Here is a 20,774-nt window from a genome sequence, read left to right as displayed (position 1 = left end):
TATGGCTTACTGTTTACCATCGCAGGATATTTAACTCGGCATTGCCTAATTCTCGCTGCACTCTGAACTCTCTCGAATATGTTAAGAGGAAATTCGGACTCTCTCGCTGGTATTAACTTGCGACGTTTTATGTTACCCTCGTCAGTTCTTCTTTTTCCTAGCTCTTGAGATTAGGCTGGGCTTTGCTTTGGATTAGGGGACTGCTTATCGTTTGAATCTGATGTGCGAGGGCACAGACTGTATTGCCGACAGATATATGTATAACGGTGAACAGGAACATGCAGACTACTGATATCTTAGCTTCCATTTTACGAATTGGTGTGTTCGTTTCGACCAGAACTTTCATGCAGATTTACGTGCAATACATATACGCTCCGGTTATTTAATTTCTAACTTGAAAATAGCATATAAACTATTCTTTAAGAGTAACAATAAATTTTTTAAAGTTTACATCTATATCATATATCTATTGTGAAAACCATTATTTAAAAATAAAATAAGGCTCATTTCGTACATGATGTACGAAGATTATTATTATAATTCATTAATTATACACATATTGTTGTATGTAGAATTAGTTGTGCAGAGAAGAATTGAAACAAAAATTTTCTATATAGAAATTAATTATGGCCAATAATTATGATAAAAATTTTACGTATATTTTTACTCGATCACCAGAAAATTGTTATTTTAGACCAATCTATATCTCAACCGTTTCCGCAATATTATCTAAATATTAGTGTGGTTCAAAGTGGAAGGAACATGAGAGATTATTAAAAAAATGTAATAAATCTTGAGGTTGGAGTCTTTGGGTCATCGATGATACTTCACCCTTCGGTTCAATAGCCATGTGCTTTAGAAACGCTCATCTCACGTTTCATTTTCGACTTTACGGTCTCCTCAGGCGCAAACACGCGCGAGCTGAATACACACGAAAGTTGACAAGTGGAGCACACGATGTGTCGCTCATCGATTTCGAGAACACACCGCCAAAAAGCAATAGTTGGATTTTCGATTCCCACATCAATTTAATGAAATTAGAGCTTCATTTCTGCTGAGCAAAATTCGACAAGAGCAAGTAAATTTTAACGTTAAAATAGTGTTGATAACTCTGGGAGTTTATTGACATTTCAGTGATATCAAAAGCAATTCTGCATCAATTGCAATAAACATGACCTAAATAGAAATTTTTTTCTTTCTGTAATAATTTCAATCAGTTGAAAATGATACGTAAATAACTTTGAATTCTTTTAATATTTTTGTATCGAATTTTTCTGTTTAAATGTCTAAAAAGTGCATTTTACGGGTCACTTTCGGGTAACTGGAGATTATATAAATATTAAGCATTGAATCGTAAAATGTTTCTTTTTATTGCTTTTATTAACTTTATTCTAGTATTACGTACTGATAAGTGCCACAGTTTTGGGTTCCTCGAAATGGCTCTTAACATCAGTATGGACGAGTATGTTTGTTCACGATGGATTCACTAAACATGTTTCGTATTAATAGGCCTCGTGCGAAACTGTTTAAAACAGAAAAGTTCAAAGGGGCAGACAAAATAATAGAAAAAGAGTTCCTGTTGGAGATTTTTCAGAGGTTTCTAGTTCACTGGCACTGCTTCAAAATGTCATTACACTTTTGCATCCTATTCTATAAAGAACTCCATAGGTGCAGAATTGCCAAATGTCATTTAAATTGCTAAAGTTGTGTTTAGTAGCGAAATCTCCTGAAGGCTGCTAACAGAGTACAATATTTGCCTCCACTGTCCTACTTTTCTATACCTCGAATTATCAACTAGCCCGAAAATTAAGCACAACCTTTCACATTTATGATGCTACCATCGTTAATAGATTAACGTATCTCTACCTATTGCGAAAAGAATAAAGATGTCTCCAAAGTGAAACGTTGATAAAGTTTACATCAGTAACTAATTACTCTCATTTTGTACACGTTTCATTGAAAGGTAGTGAAATTGTATCCAAAAATATTTCTCTTTTAATCATACATCGTTCCACAAACAAACGTCGAATTTACAAAGATTGGTTATTACAATTTGACTACAATTTAAACCTTAGACGATGGACTGTTCGCACGACTGGACTATTGTCTTATTTATAACGATTCTGGAGAAATTTATTCAGCAATTTCTAAGAACATATTTTTCTGTTGCTTTCCAATATAACAGTCATTTATTTTACCTAATTGTCAAAAATTCGGTATTTAAGAGAACGATGTGGATATTCCCAGCCAATATTTACCCAGACACCGCCTTGCGAGGGTTAATGCGTCATTGATTAACGAATGAAGTCCGGCGAATGTTTAAAATGTCAGAGGGATGTTCAGAATGACTTGATAATTGCACCGTTCCACTGCCGCTGCTCCATAATAGCTGATAACCGAACCGGTAAATGGAATAATCGTTGAACCGTCACGCGAAGGAGGTTCCCGATTCACCAGCATTCTGGATCGGAGTCTAGCCGTGATCTTAATTCCCGGGTTCCGTGTATCGTTTGCTTCCGCGTGTACCCTTTTCGTGCGTTAAACGTTCCGCCATGTCAGCGAAGAGGGAACAGCACCGTTGTTATAGTTTTTGCGCGCGAGCTTGACAATCCTTCGTAATCGCGCGAGGACGCCGAGACGGTGGAAGATGAAGAGGATGAAGACGGGCACCGCGATAGGCTCGAAACGTCAGCAAAACAACAGAAAAGGATCAGGAGCGGAGGGAGGGCGGGATGAAAAGGTGCAGTGCCAAGAAACGAGCGCGGTAACTGTAACCACAAAGATCGGCTTCGCGGTAATTTTCCTCTAACAACCCGTTACTCCAACGTTCTGCGCCGCGAGACGCTTTAAAAAGTCCCATTTTCCCATGACCGGCCGTAGAGTCCGTGGGTTACGTCTTGCGCCACGGGATGCTCGCCTGCTGGTTCTCTTTCTGCACTGGCTCGCCGACACACGCATACCTAAAAATCCTTCTACACGCACATAATTGCTCGATGCCAGGCCGTCCTGCCTCACCGAGTTAAAGACTTGATCTTCAACGAGTTGCCAGCACGTGCTCTGGAGACAGGTACTTCAATTCTTGCCGAAGACGCGGCCGGCCTGATTGGCAGGAATTACACTTGTCCTCGAACCAATACCCGTTTAAAAGCCTCCGTACGGCGACTTATTAACTGCCGCCACTCGGTGTCGTTGCCTTTCATCGCGCTAAGTCTGCGGCTTTTGTGTCCGATGTCTTCTGGATGTTTTGCAATTTTCATTTACGTTCGCCGAGGTCTCGTTGTCAAGAGAGAAGACGGACAGCCTCGTTCCAGCAGTTTCTGTTTTTATTCGTTAACTGTGTTGGCAAGTCTCCCAACTTTGATTGGTTAATTTACGTGACCAATTTTTTCACATGGAAAAGCGAAGTTTTGGAGTATAACGTTCGTCCTAAGACTGAGAGTTTTAAAAACGTTATATATATAAAATGCCTATGTTTCTGTGTATTGTAGAATGTGTAGATATTTATACTAAATTATTACAAATACTGTAGTAATATGTAGACATTTTATCTTTCCACAAAGAAGGAGCGGAACGAAATAGTGAAAAGTTCATTTCGCTTTAAGTATTTTCGATCTGTAAAAATACTAGCAGAATATAACGAAATATTCATCTCAGAGTACGTTAAAATCTCCAAGACCGAACACGACCCGCGTAATTTTCTCTAATCTAGCTCGCAAAAATGGGCAGTCATGTAACTCTGAAAACAATTATCTTCACACTTACCGCAGTTGTAACCTTGCCCAGAGATTGTATGATGAACATGTTGGCGTCATAAACACATTAATTTGCAAGCCAGTAATTTAGTAAATACATGCCCCGGCACCAAATCGCAATTACACGGTTGCAATATTGGCTCGAGGTATACAGGATTAAAGGGAGCCGAGCTTCGTAGCAAGAAATCCCTCATAACCACAATATGTATGTATCCGCATCTTTCCACTTTCCCCTGTTTCCCTTCACGTGGCCAGTGACTCTCAGCAGAGTTGTGTCACGAACTTGTTTTCGTGAGACCTCGGTTATGTAGAACCGACGCTGATAGGCCCTGCGTTGTGAGACCCAGATGTCGAGGCAAGCATCGAAATTGTGAAGAGAGAGAGAAAGAGGGAGAGAGTATTGGAGATCGTGGCGTTTAAATTTCTGCTCCCGACCATCGTGGTATCGTCAATTAGAGAGAGGTCTTTCACACGAAGTCGCGCGAGGCGAAGCGACTCGCGGAGAACATCGATGAGAATAGCAATGCCTGTTCGTTCGGACGAGCTCGTGAAACTTTATACACACTGCGTTTTATTCTGAGTCCATATGCATTGCGTCGTAAGCTCCTTGTCCCTAAGCTGCGGGTGTTTACGCATTTTCTACGTAACAGGGTTGGAAAGTTAACCACGATCTTTATTTTGCTTGGTATTTTATCGACCGGTAGTTTTCTAATAGTTTATTTCGAATCGGAGTTATACGGTCACACACACACATTCGACAAAATTTCGAAAACCTAAAATTATGTGAAAGAAAATTCTTGTTCTTTTCTTAGACACAGTTCAATCATTGATAGGCTTATTGATAGGCTTCTGGTCAATGAAATGTTAAGTACTCGTTGTGGTTGCCAGCTTATTTAATGAAACAAAGACAGTGGCCCTTTCGACTCTTTTGTACGTCGCAGATCACAAGTAACTGCAAACAACGGGTGAATGCATTTTGCAAATGGATAAAGTAGTGCACAGCCTGCATGTAAGGGATTCCAAGTTTTAAGATTATTTGTACAAATCTTCATCTCGAAACTATAAATAGATATTACAGCGTCAAAAATTGTTATAGCAATTATAATAAATTGGACAATAAACGTGCTAAAACCCTGCGGAGTCTTCAGCAGGCTATACGGATTTCTCCTTAGTTGTAGTTTCTACGAATCAGTCTCTGCAATTTTCTCTCCGCGTAAATATCCGCAGTCTACAGTCAAGATATTGGCAATGGAAAAATGTTACGCGTAATAATACGCAAATCGTTTTTCTTGAGTCGAACTTCCTTGTGCGCAAACGTTCCTCGTATTCTATGACTCACTTACGCGTTTATCGATCGCATAAATATCTTCAGATTATCTGCAATTATTTCACGAAGTCGTTTAATGTTTGAGGAACGTTTGATAACCGAGTTTCTACGATTTTGGCAGCAAAACGATACCGACACATTTGTCTATCGATGATGGAAACTGTTGCATTCTGAAGCAAGTTCGATCCTTCGTGTCTTGAATCTGTTTGTCTCACACTAGATTCCTTGTATATACAACTAAATTATTGACGCAGCAAGAATGTTTGATCAAAATTTCCGATCGGAAACAGTAAACGTTGCGGCAGCTTATCCGCAAGTGGTAGAAGCGCGTACACAATGAAGTACCTGCTTTTTAACACATCAAAGTCGTAACGAGGAATTCGTCACGCCCTGAAAATAGTCGAGTCCCTCGACGTATGATTCACTGGTTCTGCCCACTTCGTATTGTCGTAGACACGGGGTTCGATAATGATTTACATAATGAGTTGTCCGCTAACGAACCCTCTCCTCTTTATTGTTGTTTTAAAACATACCGTCTTTTGTTCCGACGCACATGGAAATTGATTTCAAGAAGTTTGCTCGACGGTCCAACAGACGTTTCGCAAACGTTGAAGTCGGAAATCGATGGTGTGGCGTCGAATAAACACTTCCCCATCGAAACTCTCTATTATCTTTGAAAATAATTTCTATAGAGATACAGTTTATATTCGTATTGCGTTTCGCATGAAACTGCGCCGAGCTTTCCTGATCTCGTTCCGAACGTGCAGCAACTTTTGCGGAATTATTAACATAAAGCGGAAGCTGCTTTCGAGTTGTTTAAATTAACAAACTCGAGCCCCTTGCCGGCGATATCGACGGAATCCGATTTATGGGCAGCATCCGTATCGCTGGCGTTCGTTTTCCCCGTTTTCTATAAAGTCCTTTTTTTACGGTCTGGCCTTTATATGGTCGTATTTTGTATCGACGTTCCCTCATTCACTTTCAAATGGTTCCTTTCAGGAGCTCTCGAGATGCTTTCATCTCCGGTGAACCCGGAGCAGCCTTCAATGCTCCGCGAAAACAGTTGTGACTCACAAATGGGCATAACTGGATTCGTCCGTTGAAATTTCTTCATTTGCATGCGCATGGTAAAAGATTAGCGCTACCCGTACGTTCGCCGGAATGGACCGTTTGCGTTGCACTGGGCACCGCGCTGCTGCGAAACAGACTATTCATACTGTATGATTGACCAACAGTCGATTAAATATTGTCACAGCACATGGCTACCATGTACTGCAATATGTAGCGGATTTCCTTCTACGAAACGGCACATACGTTTGCGGTTACACTGAAAATTATCAATTTATTTTTAACTCTGTCGTGGCCGGTTCGGATTTAAAAGAATTTCGTGATTTCAACAGCTGCGACGTTTGATTCATTTATGGACGTGTTTTGTAATTTCCGTTATCAAAAATATATTTTAAAAACTAGTGGAGAAGTTTTTTTTTAGCAAATGCTCGAAACAATATGTAGTAGCTTCGAAATATTTGATGAACTGTGAACGAACGAAGTTAGTGTTAATTTTCATAACCAGTCTGTCATTTCTTAATCGTATCTATTTCCATTTACTTTCGGTAAACGAAGTCACGTGAAGGTCATAATAATGTAGGTCATTGGATTCGTCTTGACCTTGACCGTAACGTGTGACGACAACATGAATATGGATAACGCTTTCATCGAAAGAAACATCGATTGATCTTGTAGTATCCATCGTTAAACTTAACATTTAATTATCTTTATTATTATCTTTAACGAGCAGTAACGTTCGCGACCTGCTTCCTATTTCCGCTCTCTAAAAAAAAATCGAACAAAAAAACTGTTCCAGTTATGAACAAAATTTTCCAATATTTCTAGAGCCGTTTCAGTATGACCGACAAGAGAACACGTGTCTTTCCACCCGCTATTACACAAAACCGTGTTACAGGAATATGAATTATGGATCTCCAAGCTTCGAAACGAGTTAGATTTATGTTCGTCCAATTTCACTTGACAAAAGTCAAGTGACAGTTTAAACTGTCACATTTGCTGCAGTTGCTCACGAAAGTATTCAAGCACGAAATCCTCAAGTTAGAAAACATGGTCGCCGGGTAGTAAAATTAAAATTAATTTTACATTTATCAAATAAGACATATTACATTTTTTTTTATTAAAAAGTAAACAAAATAAAAAATGTAACAGATCTTACACAATAAATACGAAGCTCTTATAAATATTAATGTTATGCTCAAAAGTAGACCAAGGGACAGCAACCGGTTTCGCTACCCTACCGAGCCTTGTGTAAAATGTTCACGTCGACGTAGAAGCGTACGAAGAGTGTAGATTCAGAGCAGTTTTACGGCACTTTATCAAGGACTCCTAAAAACCATGATAAGAAAAATAGAAATGGAGACCCAATTCCGACTTAAGTATCTCGTGTTCGAATACTTCCGCGGATAACTGCAGCAGTATGTATATACGTGGTCATACTTACCAGACGGGACAGGTATGAAAAAGAGTATTTCGCAGCCGTAACAGAGCGGGTCGCGTACGAGTTGGCCGCAGCTTCGTTTTAAAAGGCGGTTCGTAAAAGGGGCCGCACAGCTGTTCATATAGCCGTTGCTCTCCCTCTTCCTCCATCTCTCTCTCTCTCTCGCTCTCTCCCTCTCTGTCCTTTTTTTTCCTATTTTCACATATAAGGCCCGACGTCGAACTCGGCAGGGCCGCCGCGTGCACGCGCACATTCATGCTCCAGAAGAGAGATTTTTCGTATATAAGTCGGCTGTCGTAACGACACGTTCCCTCGCTCGCCGTATAGACAGCCAGGTGCAAACACGCCGCGCAGCTGCCAGACCGTCTGCTTTCGGGCCGACGAAATGCCGAAAAATCGATCCATCCTAGAACAGAATTGAGTTTTCGCTAGCGTGAGCATGGGTTCTTCCTGCGATGGGAAAATCGATACGTTCAACTCACCTTTAACCCATTTCCAGCGTCCATACCTGCTGTCGTCCGCCGCGCTCCGTTCCCCTGGCGAAACGCGTCCGCGAATTTGCTAAACCACGTACCGTTATCCTGCTGCGTGACGTTCGGCGGACATTTTTCGTGGGAAACGATTCGCCGAAAACGCTTGACGATTGTTACACTGCGGTGACCGATCAAATGAACGCTCGTGTCTAATCTGGAACGTGTCTCTTTTGTTTTTTTCTCGATGGTATTTTCTTTTACAAAGGAACTGTTCAACTTCTCGCACATCGTCTCGCATCGCTATCGTACATGTTTACAAATTTTTACAAAAAGAAATAGTCAGAATTAATGGTAGTACGAGAGACGTTAAAATAAGAAAGATTATTAATCAGGATGCGTTTGGTTGTCATAGGAATTACGGCAGAAGAACAAAATAGCAGTAATTTGAAGCGGAAATATCAATTTTTGTTGGCCACGTGTACGCTACGATACTAATGTAGCCTATAGTTAACGTATCTTTCTGCATGATTTTACCTTAGCTGTTTGTAAGATTGGTCTCTGTAGTACTTAATTGTATGCGCAAGTTATTCGTAAACGAAGGACACCACGGGTCTTTATGCAAGTCCTCGTTTTCATAGTTAACTCTTTCACTGTGTGACGAGTATACTTGTCGTGTGGATACATGCTGATTGTGTGTATTGCTACATGCACACTATCTTACCGTCTCAATTAAAATCTCCGCATATTGTAAATTTGACGCAGTTCAGACTAAGTCTGGGAGACAAAATGTCTGCAAAATTGGTCTTTAAAGTCAGTTTTGGAAAATAAGTTTTATAAAATAAGTCTTTAACCCTTTTAGTACCGAACGACGATATATCGTCGTTCGGTGCACTTGCCAAAAATACCAAACGACGATATATCGTCGCGCCTCCGTTGGAGCCTTATTGTACTCATCACAAGAGGTCTGTGTTTCAAAATAACTTTATAAAATGTTAAAATGGTTCATATTCGATGCAACACAAGTGAAAAAATGGTTATTAGATTTAACTTTTTGTTATATTTTATGTTGATTAGTGCCGCAGGTCTGTATATGTTAGAGCGATAAGATAGAAACGGGACCCGGGATATCCCTCGGATATTCGTCGACACGGGATAGTTTCTCTGGACCGTAATCGCAATTTTTACGATGTTTATGATAGTTATCAGAGTATTCCAATTGCAATAAAGGGTTGCATGGTATATGCATTAGTAAGCACCAATGCTAATAAATTGCTTGTGTAAGTAAAAGTAAGGAAATATTACATGTCGTCGCCACAACGACAATGCCTAAAGCATCATTCTGATCTTGATCACCAACATTTGTTTCAATGTGGGTGACATTACATATTTTTAGTGGCTAGAAAACTAACTATAAATATCTATAATAACACTTATATTTTTTTTAGTGACGTATTACCAGCTGCACGATCCGCTTGTGTAGTAGATCTGTCTGACGCTTGCCGTGCATCATAGCGTTATCCTTCCGTTTTGTTATCCGACTTCTGCTATTGTATTGCAAATGATTGCAAAATGCAATGTCTATACATTATACTAAATGATGTATATGGAGCTATGACCAAATGATGACATTTTTTATGTGCAATTACCATTTGAAAAAGAGTAATCACTTTTGTACGATTTCTGTTATGTCTTATGTTTATGTTATTCTTATGATTTTCAACAAATAATGAAACACAATTCATATCGTTTTATTCTCCCTTTATTTCCGAATATGCTGCTTTTTATATTTTGTAAATATCACTTCTACTTTCGTTTTTACGAGCATTTTCGCAAACCTCTGCAAATTCGCCAATTCGGCCCGGTATTCTTCGCTTAGGCACGGTCTGTTCGCCGGTACTAAAAGGGTTAAAATTAGTCTTAAAACTTGCTCTGAAAAGTTGATCTACACAGCCATGTCGATACAAACATTTTAGAATAGAGAAGGTACAAATTAGTTTCTTATACCTTCGTTTTCCCACATCGTAAATGCATGAAGATCCGCGGTGTATTCGTAACAGACATCCAATACGTTCCGATATTATACGGATAAGACGAGATCATTATCGTCACACGAAGAAACGCTAGGTTTCTTGCAAAAAGTAACTGGACTTCGTCGTAGCGAATTGTCCTTCGTCGAGAAAGGAACTCTTGAAAGGAAGACGATGACGACGCTCGATGTCTTTTCTGCAGCCGCCATTTGCCCGATCCACACACGGATAGATTATGCGTTTCGAATGTCAAGATTGAGATCACGTATGTAAGTACGTGCGATGGGGTCGCTGACGAGTGCAATGTTGCTTGTATCTATGCCATATGTAAATCGTAGGTCCTCACCTTGCACGTATGAAGCATCATCATCTGTCTGGATTTATTTCTTCCATTATATACGATTCTCTATTGATTATTATAAAATACTATAGAGGAGTCATACGTCTCTATTGCACAGCTATTATTTGAAGAAGTACTAAAATTGAAAGAATAAACTGAAATAGATAGAATTTAATCACTAATAAACAAGCTACAAATGTTTGTACAAAATTTAAATAATCTGCATTAATTGCAAGAAACAGTCAATTTTATTTGATTGATTCTAACCAGTTGAAAATTATGTATTGATATTAAATTCTTTTCAACTCTTTACTGTTTCAAATTGCAGTAATTCAGTTTCGTCAAACGTATATAAAATATGTAATTGTTAATAATTATATCTTAATAAAATTGTATTTATAATAATTATTATAAAGCGCTGCATAAACTCTCTATAAATAACCTAATATCACATAGCATACTCATGGACAGTGTTTCATAAAAATTGATACAGATGTTTGGTTTGTTAATATGCTGCAAATATATTTCGCTGTAGTTTAAATCGATAAGCACTTACACCATGCGTAGCACTACTCGGAAGCATATAGTTAATGAACAGAACGTTCCGATGTAATTTTTTCTTGGTACCCTCATGCTCTCCCCATTCGATAACATGTCCTGTGCCATGCGAACTACCGGTTACGGATTCAGTATACCGTATCGTAGAAAAATGGTTCAGAAATACACGACTAAGTAATTTTATTTCGATCTAGAAAATACCTCCCTTACGTCTATTTGCTGACAGCTACATAAAAAGGGAGAACATATATCTGCTTGCCTTATTTTATCACTCTACAGTGTGTCCCAGAAGTCACTCGTAATCGAGAAATGAGGGGTTCCCGAGGTCATTTGAAGCAACTTCTGCCACAGCGAAAATGCAATCCGCGGCTTTGTTTACGAATTATTAATGAAATACAGTGACTAAATGAGATGCTGAGATCAGCTGGTGCGAAGTGGCCGAACCAGTGAACTGGGTTTCGTTCGCTCGTTGATGGTCGCTTTGCGCTAGTCGAACAAGCCTCTCATTGTCAGTGTTTTTCGCTGATAATTGTAAACATAGCTACGGATTTTATTTACGTCAAGGAAAAAGTTACTTCAAAGGACCCCAGAAATCTTTCACTTCTCGATTGCAAGCGACTTTTGGGACATCCTGTAGATTACACTCGTTCTGTGGCTTAGTAACCGTAGAAGACTAAAGCATAGTCTAATTCTTTTTTTGTGAACATTTCGTAGATATTTTTCTGTTTAGCACATTCAAATATATTCGAAAGAAAACGAAAGTAGTATTATGTAAGTCAGATATAACCTATCTCAATTTTAAATTAGTATTGTTTCGACTCGGCAGCATTTAAATGTACGAGTTTACTGTACGTTGACCTTTAATTGCACATTAACATAAATCCAAAGGATCTATTGTACTGTCTATGTATTGTGATTTCACTTTATTCGTAATTTCAAGGTGGAATCGAAATTACATCATTGGATGACTACTTTGATTATCGTGTAGGCGTCTATCATTTCGTAGTTTCTGCATCCTTTCCGTTTGCATACACATTTTCTATGGAGAAATAGAATGTTCTGTTAGCATAAGCCATCACGTTAGAAAAAGTTTCAATAATAATTATTCCTCTATTAATTTCTCGTGATTAATTTCTCATATTGTCTGAATTTCTTCCGAAGCATTCTATTTCCGTCACTGTTCAATCACCTCGACCCATTATTATCATATTAAATTATGAGCTGCTTGATACAGTATGGAAATAAAACTAAGCAAATTACGCAAACAATGTATTTTTAATTCGAGGCTAATGCTCGATGTTCTTGCAAGATAACAATTTTACTTATCATTTGTTCGTATTCATGAACGGAAAATTCCAACCAACGGAAACGCTGGAAATATTTCCAATGAAATACCTCTCTTGGCACGGAATTATTATCACGACCCAATTGTTCCGCTTCCGAAGCTTTTTATTCGCGGCGATACGATACGGCGCGCATACCGTCTTCGTGTAATTATCGATCTTATCGGTGCGATTCAAATGAACACCGAGAACTTCGTGGGGCAGGTCGTCGTGACTGGATGGCGCGATATTAGCCTAAAAACCATCTGCAGGCGTGCAATCTCGTATCGAACGTTTAAATACAGTCGCACGGTAGTAGCCTCCGATGTGTTTCAACACAACGTTTATGTTTGCGTTGCCGTTAATTTCACGTTTTCGACCTTGACCGCCTTTCGAGACCGATTGTACATGCTTAGAACCTAAAACGTGTTGTGTACGGTAAACGGGACAGAAATTGCCGTTCGATGACTCGGATCGAAATCAATCGTCAAGTCAGCTACTACTCTGTGCATAGTGCTGCAGTTACACGTTAGCTTTTACGTTTTCCTATAAATTTTAAAATATTTGTTATAAGCTTAGCTAAAAGAATTGAGGAACAGCAGTTTTAATTCTATTATCGTGCCAATAAATTGATATTTTTGAAAATAATTTTTTAGTCATTGTCTAGTAAACTAATCGTTCTAAAATCTTCCAAAAATTTAGACGGCTTGGATTAATTATAAAAGAGTTATTCGGTTTTAAAAGGTGTACAAATACTTTCTACATTCACTGTATATCTAATTAGCGTCTGCTTATCAGTTTAATTCCCCTGTGCCAGAGTAGAATTTCTATATGTCATTGAAGGCGAAGGAATTGGAGCTGCCAAGTACGCGGCGCATGTGACCATAATGAAAATTCTACCGTTCTTCGCATAGAATTATAGCACCCATTATGCGACCTTCATTCCCAATTGGTGCAATCATTTAGCATACTAAAGTCACGAGACTCACGATTAACTTACGAATAGGATTGTCTACTGTCTTGGACGTATACTAATACAGTTGAATCTGGTGAACCAAGTATGCTAATAAGAAGCAGTTCATCATCCGAACATCTAACAAATTATCTCAACGATTCTCTGACATTGTTGACAACCTTGTGCACTTAAATGTCAGTTGTTAATATCCTGCATAAAATATTCTATAATCATTTCTTTTGGATTAACGAAGAAAGATTTTTTTCTATGAAATAAGCCACTTTTAACTCATTCATAATTTTAAAATTTCTTTATCCAGTAAAATTTTATTTTTAGCTCTTATTGTTCACATTGTAATTGTTTCAAAATTTTACTTTACTGTTTAATACTCAAGAATCTAAAAATAACCTACTAATGATGCAATAGAAAGAAAAAAAAGGTAATTAAATTTCATTTTTGTCGCTATTTTATATTTATATCCTTTCCTTTCCGCAATGGTCAATTTCGCAGATATCAGTTATCGTGTCGTAACCTTGAAAGTTATCAGAAATAATGTATAGCTCCTTTCGTAGATTCCACATATATTTGTGTTGCTAATGTGCTAGATATTTCATATCTCTGCATTCGTTCCAATTTTCTGAACATAAACGACGTAACTGCAACAATACCTTAATTTTAAAAAAGAACACTAGCAAACACCAGTCCGATTGATTCATTTGACCCGCAAGATCTGCAGATTGTGCGACGATATTTGTACTGTTTATTCGATCTTCCGGGTTAGTACCACTGAAGCTGGGCTAGACCCGTCAAATAGCCACAGGCGATATGCGTCACCTTAGAAAATACCCAAGAGTAAAATTGCAGCGAGCAGAGTCGAGTGAGTTTTCACGTTCCCCAGCCGAATAAACCGATTAATAAGCGGACGCAGCAATTCATCCGATTGGTCACGCTTTTGGTTGTGGTTTCGCTCGTTTCCCATCTAGATGTAACGCCCGAGGTATTCCATAAGCGACTACAAGCTCCGAACTATACTAAACGCTGGTTCGAGCTTTGCACCGCGTTTTCCATTCCAGCAGAATAATAAATGAGGTTCGTTGAGCTTCAGCCAAATACGGTTCTCGAGAAGAGTTCACGACACGGTTTCAGATAACATTAAACACGACATTGGCATTTCACTCTTTCGGTTTGAGTTCTACTCTTTGTAATTCCGTCGATGAATATCAAGTAGGTTACTACCGCGCTTGCGACTTTGATATCGGTTCATTGAACAAAGTATCGATTGGTCATAAATTCTTTTTTTTTATCAAAGGATAAACTATTACAAAAATTGGGTGCATTCTACTCAACCTTGTAAATTTGGGGCATGGCATACCAAAATAATATTTTATTATTCCTTGAGATATAATTTTAATCCTTTTTATCCTCCTGTAATTGGGATCCACAAAGCGTAAGAATTTAGAAAAAGTAATTGATGTGATACAACTTATCTTTCCAATTTTAATTTGTGTTAACAGTTACTTAATTTTTTTATCTACATTATATGTATGAATAGTGTCACAATTACTTGTTATGTAAGAACAATTGTAATATTTCTCCATTATACTAATTAAATTGCAAAGTTATCAATACTATTAAATTTTGAGTGGTATAGCAAATTCTGAAATACAAGGGACACAACATTGTCGATTGCAAAGTGTTAAGAAATAATGCTATTGACCCTCATTTTACAATGTCTAAAGAATATTTAGTAATTTTTCGGAGTCGCAATAACAAAGAGTTTAAACGTGACAACCGTTTGAAACAGTTAGGGTGTGTCACGCCCCTTGTGTACGCTATGGAATTTTTATGCGATCGGTAAAGGTTAAAACAATGAATGTCAGGAGGGTTTCTGCTGCACTTAAGAAGGCTTTGAAACTCGGTGTGTATCGGGTACCCGAATTTACGGATCGGGTCAGATCCTGAAAGTTCACAAACTTCGGATACTCGAATCCTCACTCAAGTCGGACAGTTATCGTGTATACGGAAATATTATGTTCACGAAATATGATGGTTTTCATAAGAAGAAAACATTTACAATTGTATTTTCATTTCCACCAATCAATGATACTTTACGCATGATTCTTTTACGCATAATTGGGTAGAACAACTATGCTTTCTAAGTACGAAAATATATCCAAATCTGAAAGGATAAGACATATCATCTTGAAAAATCGTCAAAAACCAAGTTTACATTTTAATAATCTTCCCATTGCTCGATCCGAAGGTCAGATATCCAAGACACCCCTAACTGATCGATTGAACAAAGTAGTGATTCTTCATCTAACACGTTGATTGGCACGCACGCAAATAATCCCAAAACTTCAAGACAGTGTAGTTAATTGAAGTAAATCTGAAAGGTTAGAATCGATTGAAATAATTACTGTTTTAAAACCTGTTTTGCTCAACATAATTCTAAATCTGTTGAAACAATACTGTCGTCCACGTACATACATTTCTTTTTTTCAAATTGGGCTAAAAAACTTAAATATTCGATGCTAGAGTTATTTATTACTATTATCATTTATGTTGTTAATATTTATTATTTATTTATCATGCAGCCGACAACGTCAGTCCATTCATTTGAATTTAGCACGCATATGAATCACCGAGGCCTACAAAACGCATTCCTTAAACTTTCGTTCTGTGCTCAGATTAAAGAACATCGCTATTTAACATTTCTCGTCATTTAAACCAGTTACTATTTTTTTTTTAAATTTCGTTCAGACATCCTAACCAGTACCGCTGACAATTAAGAAAATTCGAGTCGCTTGGTTAAATCTTAAAAAGGTGTTTCAAAAGACGTTCAGACACTTTCGCGAGTCGCTGTACATGTGGCGGAGCCGTAAACACATATTCAAACGAGTCGTTTCGTCCGGAATTAAACGAATTAGCCGAACTTTAGCAGGAGGAAAAAAGTAACTCACGTAATTTCCAGATGATTACGTCGGTCCCGGTTTTTCGGTAGATAGCATTCATGCGGATGCGATAAGCATAGATTGACGTCGTTAGCAGAAGTGACCGCGGTTCACAGCGACAATTTCATTCCTGGCAGCACCTTCTGCTTTATGTATGTATATGTATAGGAATCTGTACATGGGCGCGTCCAACTATGCGCGCCCGTGCTGAATTATTCATCCCCGCGGGAGACAGCGTCCCTCTTGTTTCTTTCTCCTTCTTCGGCGCAGCGGATAAGAGAGGGCCCCTTTTTTCCCCCGACTTTTCTTCTTTCTCTTTTCTCTTTTTTTGGTCATGCAACACAGACAAGCCACTGGGATCCCGACACTCTCGTCCGCGGAATATTCTGCAAATTCTACCATCGAAATCGTAATTTATTTCGTTCGCGAATCATCGTTAGCAGAAAATACGTCTACAAGTCTAAATGGAAACGTACTCTCTTTCCGTTGACTCTGCTTTAATACATAATTTCGTGATTAAAGCTAGAAAAGATACTAATCCAAAAAGGATGTTATTAAAAAATATTACTGCATGTACGGAAACGATTAATAACTATATGAAACTACTACTGAATGAAGTATCCGACAAGATTAATAAAATCGAGTACGATGATTTTCCACATTTCTTCGACACAATTACTGGTTTCTTTTCGTAGTCTAAAGATTATCCCGTTAGCCCGATGAATTTTCATGGCGAAAAATTTACACATGAGTACGTATGCAATATTCTCCTGATTAACTTAATCGCCATCATCGCGAGCCCCATAAAAATTTCTTTCGCGGAAGGAAAGCAAAGCGGTAAACTATGTATAATTGGATCTCCTCTTCCATGAACCGGGTTGATTTATGCTTTTTTGCTGGTCCCGGCTCGACCATGAAAAGTCTTGCAAAAGTTCTTCCTTTTTCCGCTATTGACTAGCAGTACACGAACGACGGCGCGCGAATGATTTAGGTATCAACGTTAAATTCGTTATTTTCGTAGTTATGCTTATTTTGCGCTGAAAATTAACGAGAACATTGACTCGAGGATATCCCGTAGGAAATGGTAGTTTATGTAAAAAGAAACAAAACAATGGAACTAGGTCACCGGTGCTACTAATTGCAGCACGAATTTAAAATTCAATGAAGCAAAATTCCGTTTTGACATTATGCAAATTCAAGTTTCTCTTATGAATCATTTTTGCCGTATCTCTTCCTTGTTTATCATTTTTATTCGGGTAAATCTGAAGTTGTAAATATCAGCACTGGCGTTGCGTGGCGTTAGAAATTAGTACAGCGTGTAATCATAGCAGTTACTCGATAGGTATAGCTCCATAGAGCTTGCATTTGTTTTTTCCTCCCTCCGTTGACATTCAGCAGAAAGCACGGTGTTCTTATCGGTTCACGACTCAATTATCGCATTCAATGTTTTTCCTTTTTTTTTACATGTACACGCAGGCCTTGTCGTGAAAAGCGAGAAAGAAAGGAAAGCTCGCGATCGGTAGTGCTAATTGCACCAGAGGTTATAAGATTAATTGCAGATCGATGATGCGGCGCCGCAGTTACACTGGAATTAATTATTGCGCGTGATCGGTCTGCTCCCAGTCATCGATATAATTAACGCGGATGTAACGGGGATTATCTAATTTTTTTCTTTTCTTCCAGCAATCGTGTTCCGCATTGTTAAAAATCCCGATGAATGCAATATAATTGCTCTGTTACCCCTCTACGTTACATCATCGCTTACGTGTTTTGAACGCGCGGCGCCGACTGCATAAACCCTGTGCACGATTTTTTCCCGAGCTCTTAGCTGAAATTGCACTTTTCCCCTTCTGCACCGAAACTTCTCCAAAGTACCACTTTCATTGAGACGCTGCTGTGAATCAAACGCACTCTTGCTTGTTCATGGAATCTAATTTGAGTTAACTTCTATCTTCGTTGGCACGATAATAATTGTAGAAATGTAATCCAGCACGTTTTTCTGCTACGTCAATTATATAATATCAAACGAAAAACAGACTAATTGTTTAAACCTGTATTCAGATTTATTTTTTATTTTAATCTTTCTACTTATCGTGTATTATATTTATAGATTTTTATAGCAACATCATAGTGTTTCTAAACGGTTATTTCGAACAGCCATGCAACACTTGGCGCAGTTGAATCGATTCCGCTCGTTCCCAACGCTCACATGCCCGAAGTATAGTCACGACTAGGTACAATCATCTGGATCTGAATAAAAGTTGCCAGCCCTGTGCGCCACTCGCGTTCGAGACAGTAGCTACATTGTTGTTGCTACACCCCATGTGCACTTTTAAATACGTGAATTGCTCAGAACTTTTCTATGTAATTACTTTACTGCGGATCTTCATGTAAAATAGAAATTGTCTGCATTAACCAACCATTCGCGGGCAACGCGGAATTCGCGTCCTAATTATTTTGCAAATTTTGACAAATAAATCGAAGAAAGTTTCTAATTCTGAATTTAAAAAATTTGTTAAATTTCTTTTCATTTCCTCTATTAACTTCAACTAGCTGCAAAGAAAATGATAATATATTCGAATTCTTCTAAATTTTATAATATTGTGTGTGTGTCATATTCATTTGTTCCACTAAAATTTTGTGTTTCGATTACAAGATTATGTTGAAATCAAAATTATGGGATTGATCTTTCTCTTTTCGATGAAGGCTACACTATGCGAAAATATGGAAACAAATCATGGAAGGTCCTTCGCCGACAGAACAATCATTCATACACAGGCATCCCTGGAAATGCTTAGGTGAACTACGACGATTATTTCTGTAGCAGGCTCCTAACGAATAAAGTATTCTTACCGGGTTGCGTGACTTCTTGCGAATATGCACCGTGCTAGCGGTCGCGGTCGATTAAACTGTACATACGAGTCACCACATGATTCTTTAACCATTTATTGTCAGGTCGCAAACATCTGCATCCCTTGTCCCTCTTTGTGTATCCCGGTCAATGTGCTCCGACACATGACTTCTCAAATCAAACTCAATCATCGTCATATTTCTCTTCAAACGTGTTGCACCGCATAACAGAGGACAATTTTTAGTTCAACACGTACTGTATTATCTTTGACGATGTTCCAAGCTTATTTCGATGACTCCATTGTTTATAATTACGCAAAAGAATCATTTTTTGCATTAGTTGCACGAAGCAGCGAATCTCTCTTTATTGATTTTAACTCTTAGCACTAGCAAGTCTTTCATGGCTCCGTTGATTAGCACCTCTGCGTCACTAATAAATACGCAGACGAAAAAGAAAATTTATATTTATTTTAACCCTTGCTTTAATTCTGAAATATTTAGAATAAATATTATAGATAATATTGATACAACGATTATGTTTAGGAAATTATATTAAAACAATATTCTTGAAATATCTCCTACTATTCTAGTATGCTGTCTACCAACTATGTTTGGAATACTATTCTTGTCTAGTACTTTCTCTAATAGTTCTCGTATTCTTGCTCGTTCCCGTCGCCTCGCGCTGCAATTCTCATTGAGAATTGCCAATGTATGTGTACACGGTAAGATTTACCCCATAAGTGCGACTCTACATGTGTAATCCGTACACAGTGCTCGCGGTGCACCGCGCGAATATTTGCCGATGCATTTACGCATCCATTGTACAACGTTACTTACACGCTCGAACGAATCGACTTCTAACTGCGGCTTAAAGTTTGTCGAAGCAATTTCAATTTTCGCCGTTCCGTTACGAAGATGGATTATCCTCGAAACTTTCCTAATTGGCCCCAGATGCTTGAAAATTCTTCGATAGCTCGAAATCGATGCAGTAAATACATGTACAAGCGGTGATTAGTCCTACTTTCAAGAACTTCCAGTGCACAGAATACCGTTGTAATCTCGATAATAAAATTCGAGTGTCTCGAACCAATTCGAGATTTTTAACCCTTACCACCCAAAAAATTTTACAGAACGCTGGATCGTTGGCTTAAACTTGGCGGTATTACTGCCGGTTGGAGTGATAAGGGTTAAATTCTGCAAATGTTTTTACCACTTTGCTTTAATCCACTTACTTTAATCATGAATTTAATCATAAATGTGCATAGATTTTGTTAGTAATACGAGTCACTGTTAACTTCTTTTTGGATATTCGCTTCCCAATCAATTTCGAACATTAACAATTTTTCACGAATTTTTCTATTTTTACTTCTACTTCATTATCCCTTCCAAATACTTGACAATCGATTGAATATTTTCCTGATATTCTCCTTCCCCTTCGACCATTTATTTTATTTGCACAGTAGACAATTAACGTTTCCAAGCTAACTTTTATCCGAGCTGCTCGACAAAGTTGCGTATAAAAGTATACAAATACTCATCCGTTTGATTGTGTACTGAATTATATACAGAGACCGTAGTTGCAACGGCTGCACCCGCTTTCTCCCTTTTCCCTGAAATTCCAGACATTTGGAAAACAGAGTTGTATAGTTCGCTTTAGGCGAACGCCTGTTTAAAACTATGCAAATACAAGGTATATGGATAGGCAATTAA

The 20,774-nt window shown here is 38.2% G+C and overlaps 1 protein-coding gene across 9 annotated transcripts in view; it reads left to right on the top strand.

Annotated features, from left to right (window-relative positions):
* LOC144472927 (rap1 GTPase-activating protein 1) overlaps positions 1–20,774 on the top strand; it is a 180,200-nt gene that overhangs the window by 115,698 nt on the left and 43,728 nt on the right. The window lies entirely within an intron of this gene.

The sequence above is a fragment of the Augochlora pura genome, chromosome 1 (assembly GCF_028453695.1).
Source record: "Augochlora pura isolate Apur16 chromosome 1, APUR_v2.2.1, whole genome shotgun sequence".
Classification (NCBI taxonomy): Eukaryota; Metazoa; Arthropoda; class Insecta; order Hymenoptera; family Halictidae; genus Augochlora; species Augochlora pura.
This window is presented reverse-complemented; position numbering and strand designations above follow the sequence as displayed.